Source organism: Bactrocera oleae, chromosome 2 (genome assembly GCF_042242935.1).
Source record: "Bactrocera oleae isolate idBacOlea1 chromosome 2, idBacOlea1, whole genome shotgun sequence".
In the NCBI taxonomy this organism is placed as follows: Eukaryota; Metazoa; Arthropoda; class Insecta; order Diptera; family Tephritidae; genus Bactrocera; species Bactrocera oleae.
This window is the reverse complement of record NC_091536.1, coordinates 52,400,892-52,410,445: the sequence shown is the minus strand read 5'-3', so window position 1 is coordinate 52,410,445 and position 9,554 is coordinate 52,400,892. Positions and strand designations below refer to the sequence as shown.

Sequence of the window (9,554 nt, the reverse complement as noted above, 5' to 3'; positions counted from 1 at the left end):
CAAGCTGTCACTTGAGTAAGAATTAATATGTACAAGAGCTTGATCAAACATGGGCCGCAAAAACTTTAATTTGGTACACGAATCGCAACAGGGAGGAGCATCTTTTGAAAATTTTTAAAAAGTGGGTGTAGTCGCGCCCTCAACTATACTTTCGTAATAATTTTCTTCATAGTTATACCTATTATAATTGGGGAATTTGGAAATTGATTAGTCCCTTTAATATTAGGAGCGCCTGATATAGCTTTCCCCCGTATAAATAATATAAGCTTCTGGATATTATGTAAATATCTCACAAGTTACTAAAGCTATATCAACTAACTTTGCTGAGGGCAAATCTTTTCGGAACTTCCTCCGACGGTGGAAACGGTTATATTAAAAATTACTAAAAGAGCGATACCTCATTAGCAAAATACCTTAGAAATATCCCACATCTTTAGGTGAAATCAAATATCTCAAGAGCTACTGGACTAAATACATTTGTTTCGACATTCCGACATACTTATGCTACAGTGTGAAAATACAATTTTTAATTCTATGTGGTTTTTTCCTTTCACTATATACTGTATCGAGAGCCACTGACGAATTAAAATTTTGCACAAATAGTACCTCACGTCTACTAATGCCATCTCACGTCTAAACATTTTTGAAATCAGATCACAACTTTTCAAGCCCCAGATACCGAATATGAGGATCTCTGCTCCTATGCTGTCTTCGACCGAAACCAATCAATCTGCGAGGTATATTATTGAACTACTTCTGCTAGCCTTCATACACCTAATATAAAGATTTTTCGGGTTTACTTTATACCTATATACCTATATATCAACAATATGTGGGGTATCTTAATTTTATTCGTTTTTTTGGTAGTGATATGCCGGAATGGCAAAAATGGACAAAATCGGTACATACCTAATATAAGAATTTCAAACATCCGGTTGGCTTTATACCATATATATCGGAGAATATGTAAGATATGTTATCAAAAAAGATGAACGTATAATATTGGATTTACTATAGTTTCATGCCGATCATGTGTAAAGTTGGTCCACAAGTTGCACCAGCTCCCATATACTACATATAAAGATGTCCGTTATTATAGTAGACTTTTTATCTTCATTAAATGGGGGGTTCCCCCATTGGTTGGTTTTTTCCTCATATTTATAATATATTAAATTTAGCCACATTGGTTGAGTTTATATCTCAAAAGAATGTATATCTCATTTGAGTTAATTAGGTTGATTTCAATGCAAATATTTGGATCACGAAGCAAAATATCATTATGAAAGTAAGCAAATCTATGACCTATAGTATAAGTTAATAGCCAAAGAATATGGTAATCCATTCGCCATTTAGTCTATTTTTGTAAGAAAACCAAGCCATGTTTGAATGATAAATATTACATGAAGGCGGCATATCGAAACAGTGCTGCAATAACGTAGCATCACTTTTCTTAAGGAAAAACTATGACTATATAAAATAGAAACTACTGACATTGAACCAAAATTTTAATTTCGGTTATAACAGAAGATTAAAATACATATTTATGTACATATACATATGTATGTAATATGAGGTAGTAAATAATTCTTCCTCAATGCAGTATATTTATTTAATATGCGAAAGATGTGGGCCAACTTAAGAAACTTGTTTAAATTCTAAATTTACGGAACTTTTTCAAATTATTATCAATTTTGTGTAAGCTTTAAAACTTTCGGATATGAGTTTTTTGGTGTATTTATAAAATAACAAAAATAAATAACAACACGTTGCGAGAGTATATATGCGATTTCCTTATGTTGACTATCAATTTTTTCGGAAATATTGAGTGATATTAAAAGCACAATTTTCTATATTTACTCATAGAAAACATATTACTTTAAAACGATTTGAGTGAAAATATAATTAACTCATTGCATATTAAGATAGATTTACCGTAACCAATTTTTACTGGATGTCTTCTTCGAAATCATCATTTTTAAATGATTGCAGGAAATTGAATTTTGAATTTTGACTAACCTCCGGTGGGAAAAACATCTCTATATATATATATATACTTATATATAAGTATTTCTGAGTATTTATATATAAGTATTTCTATAAGTATTCATATCACTTACAAAAATGTTTTTTTTCTTATCCTTAATGGTTTTCATAAGTTATACAAATATTAAAAAAAAATACAATTAAAAAAAGAAAGAATTCAACGCCCGAGCAGGGACTTGAACCCTGGACCCTTGGATTAAAAGTCCAATGCTCTACCGACTGAGCTACCCGGGCACTTAATTCGAAAAATCAAAACTTCGTTTTGTCACCGTGCCACTTTAACATAACAAGTAACATATCAACGCTGGTTGTGATCTTAGCTAATGTGCCAATTTACCGCTACGTGGCGCCCCACTTTCATAAATAATTTAGCACAGGTGTCATACCAAAATTTTTATTTGGATTTCATTTGGGAATGAGATGTTGCTTGTGTTTTGTTAAATTTATAAGTAATAAAAGCTGCAAAAATACGCTCATTAATATTGAAATAAATTATTTAAAAAAAAATAATCAGGGGTATTATAGAATCTGATAGTTGTCGGAATCAGAATTGAAACTGATATAAAAAAATGTAATAGGTGTCATGAATTCAGATATTCTTGGTTTGATGCTTGAAACAGAAATTGTATCGGTTTTTGAGATTGTATTTGAGAAAGCTCTTTACGCATGAGCTTGTGGTTTTAATCCTAATCTGTGAAGTTGATGTTTTCCCACAAATGAGCTATCTAGTGCTATTTATAAATATACAATTCCAAATTGGACTGTGGACCTAAATCTCAAGATAAGCAATTTGTTTCAACATTATATACTTATCCAAGTTTAAGAAAACTCGACTAACACGAAAATGTATTTTTAGCACGAATGAAACCATTTCATTAGCTAGTTATTTGACAAGAAGTCAAAATAATACAACAAGATACCAGACAACTAAGCGTTTTAAGCCTCTTCTTCATATTAACTGTGGTGAATTTATAGTTTGGAATACTTATGTTCTTCAAATATTGAGTTACAACTTCTTTAAATTACACGCTTAATTTATAAATAATAATTATATTATAGTTTTGTATAAAGGACATTTTTCGTTAAATGATTACAATTAAACGATAAAATGGGTGTGTGAAGTTGTTAAATTTTAAAATTGTGAAACTGTTCGTTTACATATACGAGTAATACCAAAGAATATAAATAATTTCAATAAAATTCTTGGTGATTGTAATGTCTTTTGTATTACTTGAACTCTAAAAATTAAAAAAAAATATTAAAAAATAAAATAAAATAAAAAATTTCATCTCGCCCGAGCAGGGACTTGAACCCTGGACCCTTGGATTAAAAGTCCAATGCTCTACCGACTGAGCTACCCGGGCATACCCTATAATTCTGTCAAATTGCACACTTGACGTTTTTACCAACTTGGTTGAGTATAATATAAAAACGCTAAGGCTCATCATTTAATGAGTTTGGAACACATTCCTCCCATGGCAGAGAATGTTCATTAACATCCTCTGGTTTAATTATTTTGTACAACTTTCAAATTAGGAAGCTCTTATTCTGCTGTTGCTGGAAGAAAACATGTAATAAAAGTCCTTTTAACTTTTACTTTAATTTTGTACTGTAACTGTTTGTATAATTTTAATTAGCGTCGATCCAGAAACTTGATATCAAATACATACAAACTGTTCTCTTCAGAGAAAATAATTTTTACAGTGATTCAACAACGGAAGGTAGAGCATATTGCGCACATATTATATTATCACAAATTTTCATTTAGTATCTTTTAAAAATGACTTTTTTGATGCTAAAATCTAAGTACATATTGCAAGACGCCACTTAATTCTTTATGTATCAACATCAGTGGAAGATGATCTCTTTTTATGATTTTACCGATTTCCTAATAAGGTTAAGCAATTTGTAAACAAAGTTCACTTAAATTATGAGAAATCTTTCTTGTCTTTTGTTGTATACGCTTATAATTAATTTTATATAGAATGCATTACAACTGTATTGAGGAGTATGAAAAGAAATCGTTTTTTGACAATGAATAAATTTTTTTATTTATTATATCGATATTATTATACATGTTTAGCTTAAAAATGATAAATATTAACAACTTTAAAATTTATATTATTTAATATATAATATATACAATATTAAACATACATTTTTATAGAGATTCTTATACACATGTATATCCAAATTATATTTCTTTTCTCCTTATACTATTAAATTTCAATCATATGTTTATACAATATTATATAATAACATATTATAATAATTTAAAATTTCTTAATTAGATTATTTACATATTTTTCTTAAAATTGCCTTAAAAACTACTGTCAAAATTGCTATACCATTCTAATTCGATTATAGTTAAAAAAAAATTAAGAACTATTGCACTAAGTCTGAAAACTTTAGTTCGAAATAGAAACACAAATACTGTCAGGATAGCTGTGTACTGTCTCAAAAGTAATTGCATTAACATGGGAAGGATCCATGTTTGAAAATACTCAATCAATTTGTGCGCCGTCAGGTGTAGGTGAATATTCTACACCAAGCAGGGAACTAAAGTTTTTTTCTTGGAGTAGATTTCCTATTGTAGCCCCTGTAGACATTAAAAAAATGTAAAAATATCCAACAATTAGCACATTTTGATTGCCTAACTCAGAAGTAAGGACTTCCTGAAGTTCTACAATTAAATGTCTGACAGAGAAAGCTGAATTTCTGTATAGAACCAGAATATTAATATTGAAACATTTAAACATTTAAACAAAACCGCTTCTAAAACTTTGCGGGTTGAATAAATTTTCCTTACAGCCTTTGATTCAATGGAGCTAGCAATACAAAGCTTTGCATATATTATAATGCCCCGTTTATTTCTCATCAATTATTATCATTAATGTGAGCATGAAGACTCTGAACATTTTGTAATAAAATTGTATGTCCTGATGTTCGAGAAATCATAAAATTGAAACTTATTGCCAGAGCTTTATTTGTGTTCAATTCCCTCAGTTCCCTAAATACAGGATCCGATTCAGAATATTTGTTAGGATAAATAAAATTTCCTATGATGAATAGACTTTCTGCAGTAGTAGCTCGACTACAAGCGACATATAATATATTGAAGCTCTAGGTATTCTGAGTCGAGTATGAACTACAATTTTATTATATGTGACACTATGACTTTTATGAATAGTTATGACCTTAGCCGGAAAATGATTTATTTCAATTGAAATTTGTTCATTTCTTTTATATTGAAAAGATTTTAGAACTTTTCCAATTGGTGTCCAGGAACTTTTTAGAGGATGAGGCCTTTTTGATCTTGCAATCAAACCAACAGAAGGTTCCAAAAATTTAATCCTCAGAGTTGTTGGAAAATAACAATAAAAATGAATTTGCATAAGTTGTCCAGCTGCCACATTAACCAAGCCATCACCGTTTATATTCACTGTAATCATATATTTGGCGGAGGTTTTTAGTGTCAACTAAAGTCCCTGCGTTTCAGAAGTTTTGAAAAATATTCTCATTTTTTATTACACCAATTCCTTTAACTGAGTCTTCTGCAGTTGAAAGGATGCTTCAGTTGGGATTGGATTGAGCTTAAGGGCAATGAAATTATTTGTCTCTTCATCGGACCAAAATAAATGTATGACATTATCGGGAACTTCCTCGAAATTAACTACTCGAGTTTCAATGAGTGATATGTCCTCATTTGTCATAGTACCAGATGTCATATGGTTTGATGCAATCGCTTGATCCCGTTGTCTTATTATTTCTGTTAAATCAAAGTATTTAAATAACTCCCACAAAGGGGAACCAACTAAAGTGCTGTATGCATCATTGGGATTAGGAGAAAATATCCACCTATCTACAACAGGTGAGAGTTGCTTCAAATCACCAAATGATAGGTATACCACCGAGGGTGGTAGTCTGTTTTGAAAATTTGTTTTAATCTCGCATCAACAGAGCTAACCATACGAGCACCTACCATCGATATTTCATCAATTATGATTAATTTTAAATCGATAAGTCTGGAATACAATGAATTCACTGTGTCATTGCTAATTGGCCTCAACTCTCTATTCAACTGATTAACAGGTAAAGAGAATATTGAATGAAGGGTCATTCCACCTATTCCGAATGCTGCTTTATCCGTAGGTGTGCAAAGAAGAACTGTAAAATTGTAACGATGGTTAAGAGCTTGATATATTGCAGATATCAAATGACTCTTTCTTACACCTGGTTTAATAAGTTTAATATTGCAATCAGATTCAGTGCCATTATCTGTTGAATCTTCACCATGCAAGTCCAGCAAATTTATATTAGGGTTTATTTCTGGAAGTGTCAACACTCTGAACTCATTTTCCACGATAGGTAGTAAATTTTGAGCACCTTCCTCTAATTTTTTTCATTATAAAGACTTTCTAGAACATTTATAAGTTCTCTTTGCTCAAAAACATCATATTTTCTTTGATTTTCTTCAATTAGAATACGATGTGTTAGGCAAGTCTACCATTTCGAAATACTTAATTCCGGCCAAATCTGGGTTAAACTTTCTATATCGAATTATACAAGGTTTGGTAGGTTTTTTAACAAAACCGCTATCGTCTTTAAGAGGCTTGACCACCCCGCTTTCTGGTCTTCTCCCTCTTCTTCTTCATGATCACTGTCTTGTGCTCTTCTACTAGCTTTAAAATATCTATACCTAGATGCAAAATCAGCTAAACAAAGAGTTTCTAACTGATCGGATCTTTGAACATAACGGTCTAAAATACCAGCTACGAATATTTCAGTAGAACCTGAAGAAAGGTTTTGAAGCTTCGCTTTAGGTTTTACTATTCGAACACGTTCCTCAGGTCGTGAAGTATTTATAAATATTTCTGCATTACCTGCTTTCGAAAGATTGAACACAATGCAGCAATATACTGCTTCTTGTGCAGATATTTCTGTGCCTGATATAAATTTGTGACTTATATGTTTAAGTTTTTGCTTAATAGTATAATTTCCAGCATTTACCTCTGATATAGCTTCATTTAAGAGCCTAGAAATTCCCCTGTTAGACATGTTAATTATAATTAATTATATAAGAACAGCAAGCATATGCATCCAGTATATATTGGATATCCATATTTGCTCTATGGAGTTCCAATATCAGAGGATTATAAGCGTTTATAAAACGATCCTGTAATTTTATATTTTAGAAAAATTTTTCGTTTTGATAAGCTTGATCTAAGGGCTAACAAATACTCATCAAAAGACATATTTATTCTACTACCAGACAGGAAATGTTCAAACTCTTTTAAATTAGAAATGTCTTCTGTAGTCATATTTGAAGTTAAAACGTTTTGATTTTTGAAAAAGTTTTCCTTGTGTCTTTCCTTTGACTTGTTTCTGTAAGAGGTAACAGTATTTGCATTGAAGGCATTGGTGGATATGGAATACCACGACTAATACTATGTTCGCACCGACACAAAATTCGTGTTTTCATAGACAAAAGAGAGGTTTTCAGGCGAAAACCTGTGTTTTCATCCATACAAAATCTGTCAAACGAAAACACAGTTTTCGCTGAAAACCCCTTGAAAACTTACATTCCACTCATTATAATCGGTTCCTGCTCTAGTTTAATCGATATTATTAGAAGACATATTTTGCCAGCCCTAAATGTCAGCTGACAATTTGTTTGCATTCCATAATTGGTTATTAATTATATTATCTACTGCGCAAAAGAATTTTTCACTTTTGATAGCGTTCCAGTCATAACTGACAATTTTCAGCTATGACGGATTTATGGTCAGCTTTGACTGTCATATTACCCATCAGATGACGGTCACTGTTCTTGTAGGGTACATAACAAATGTAAACAAATAGATGTGTGAACTGTCAATGAAAACTCATCGAAAACACACAATGTCGGTCAGAAGGACTTTGGTTCCACAATCCACAAATTGTGTTGTCAAGAGGATTTCAATTCGGTGCGTACATAGTATAAACTGTTGTCCTCTTATTTCCCTAGTACAAGACTGACTGTGGTTATGTTTTTGATAACTCAATCAGAGAATGTCATGCCATGTACATGCGGGGAACATCTCTGTTGAAACTCCACTCTCCAGTAGAAATTTGTGACAAAATGCTCTCCAAAAATGCCGGCATTATCTTTACAAAGCTTAAGAATTTGTCGATAGCGGTAGTCAAAATATCTAGCGCCGCGTTTGACCGAATTAAGCGATATATACTCCTACTACCTCCTAAATATGTTTAGAATCAACAGTTTTAGAGAGGATGACCAAAAGCTCAACCCACTGAGATTATACAGCGGATAAAGTTATAAAGAAGATTGACAGCCCAGATTGGCGAATCATAGCGATTGCCTTTTTCTTCTCAGCTTCCCAGTACGCAGGAGAGGATCTAACGCCTTTCAAAACCTTACTATTCTTAATTTGTAGCAGTTCTAATTTTTTATAATCATAACTTTGGAATGGTACACGCTCTTCAGTCAAAACGGCGAATTTCAGAAAGTTTTATCTTGCTTTATGTTTCAGAGCATATACGTTTCTGCCCAACGTATATTGTTCCAAATGACAACTCTTCTAAATTATTTTCTTAAATTATGTCAATTGGTCTTTGTCCTTCACCTGGCGCTATAACTAAACGGTTATATTCCAAGTTTTCTACATGAATATTGTTCAAAAGAGTTTCTTGACCGCCTGGATTTAGCTCTGAAGGTAACAGACCCGTGGGAATATTATTACCTGAGGGATTATCATGAGATTTTTGTTCCACATGAAAACATTCAACCAATCGGGAATCCTCTACAAATGCAACAAACGGAACTTCTTCTTGGTCATTAAATTCTGAAATCCAGTTCTCATTAATATGTATATTGTGCTTACTAATATGCATATTGTATTCTCTAAGAATTGCAAACCTTCCATAACCTTTGCGGGGTGTATGGTATCGATCATGTAATCATGATTGTATTCCAAACGCCTTCTTAAGTGAATTTGTATCAATGTATAGTAATAGTTGTTATAAAAAGCAATCTAGGCATTATCAGACGTTCTTCAATTGAAGTGAATCTTTCAAACAATCCGGTATTTCAGGACGGTCTAAACCGTTAGCTAAACATATTTTTGGAACGTTCTTTTTAACAATCGCATTTTTGCAAGTAGCACCAAAATTGTAATTTCCATCTTCCAAATTAAATTCTTGCATTAAAAAGATTTCGGTTGCAGTATTCCGGTGATCCGCCGTAGCAAATACATATTTCAGTAGGGCCCTTCTTTATAATTTAGAAACAAATGTTTTTGAAATTTGTTAAATTGCCACTATAATCAGTTTCTACAATATAACATTATTTTCTCTCGTTAATCAGATTCGTTGTTACTGCTTTTCGTTTTCAATTTGCCAATTGGCCGGGATATCTCTACGAAGGCGAACTTGACTTCGTCTAAGACGTCTCTGATTCAAAATTTCTTACCTTATACCCCTCCTACTAAGTTGTCAACATTGTGTTTCTC

The 9,554-nt window shown here is 32.0% G+C and overlaps 2 non-coding genes across 2 annotated transcripts; both read right to left on the bottom strand.

Moving 5' to 3' along the window:
- Positions 1 to 2,204: 2,204 nt before the first annotated feature.
- TRNAK-UUU (transfer RNA lysine (anticodon UUU)) lies at positions 2,205 to 2,277 on the bottom strand. Its single transcript has one exon. It is a non-coding gene; the product is annotated as a tRNA-Lys (tRNA).
- Positions 2,278 to 3,334: 1,057 nt separating this feature from the next.
- On the bottom strand, positions 3,335 to 3,407 carry TRNAK-UUU (transfer RNA lysine (anticodon UUU)). The gene has a single exon. It is a non-coding gene; the product is annotated as a tRNA-Lys (tRNA).
- Between the last annotated feature and the right edge of the window lie 6,147 nt (positions 3,408 to 9,554).